The sequence below is a fragment of the Etheostoma cragini genome, chromosome 15 (assembly GCF_013103735.1).
Source record: "Etheostoma cragini isolate CJK2018 chromosome 15, CSU_Ecrag_1.0, whole genome shotgun sequence".
NCBI lineage: Eukaryota > Metazoa > Chordata > Actinopteri > Perciformes > Percidae > Etheostoma > Etheostoma cragini.
Genome location: NC_048421.1, coordinates 12,860 through 13,969, shown reverse-complemented (window position 1 = coordinate 13,969; position 1,110 = coordinate 12,860).

The following is a 1,110-nucleotide window of genomic DNA, read 5'->3' as shown; positions in this document are numbered from 1 at the left end:
ACACACACACACAGAGACACACATACACACACAGAGACACACAGAGACACACATACACACACAGAGACACACACACACGCAGAAACACACAAACATACACACACACACACACGCACACACAGAGACACACACACAGAAACACACACACATGCACACACAGAGACACACACACACACACATACACAGAGACACACACACATACACACACACACATATACACCCCCCCGGTCCAGCTTAGTGTTCCTGGATGAATGACCACGTTGAGTTCTGGTTTCCAAGATCTAAAAGTACGTTTTAACTTCTGAAGACACCAAGACGTTAGAATTAATCTTAAAACCCGGGAGAAGTATTTATAGAGATATAAAGAAATAATAATAATAGAGTTAACACAACGAGATTTCAGATACTCATCAGTAGTGTGGCTAATAAAGGGTCTATAAACAAGATAAACCCCCCAAACCTGAGGGACAAGGTCTATAAACAAGATAAACCCCCAAATCTGAGGGACAAGGTCTATAAACAAGATAAACCCCCAAACCTGAGGGACAAGGTCTATAAACAAGATAAACCCCCAAATCTGAGGGACAAGGTCTATAAACAAGATAAACCCCCAAACCTGAGGGACAAGGTCTATAAACAAGATAAACCCCCAAATCTGAGGGACAAGGTCTATAAACAAGATAAACCCCCAAACCTGAGGGACAAGGTCTATAAACAAGATAAACCCCCAAACCTGAGGGACAAGGTCTATAAACAAGATAAATCTAAGTTATTTATTTAATAATTCTCAGTGGTGTAATATTACACTATATCTCAAATATAAGACGACATCGAGGCTCATCTCTCTATTGGTATAATATTTATAATAATTCTCTCCGACCAATCAGCAGTCTGCAGCGTTCAGAGACGATTCTGAGGTATTACCTCAAAAGGTACCAGGGACTTTTATCACCATGGAAACCAAGAAAGTCAAGTAGAGGTGTGTGTGTGTGTGTGTGTGTGTGTGTGTGTGTGTGTGTTAGTGTTAGTGTGTGTGTGTGTGTGAGAACACGTTCCGTGCCAAAGCAACTGTATGTAAAACAGAAAGGAGCCAGGTGAGCCCCCCCCCCC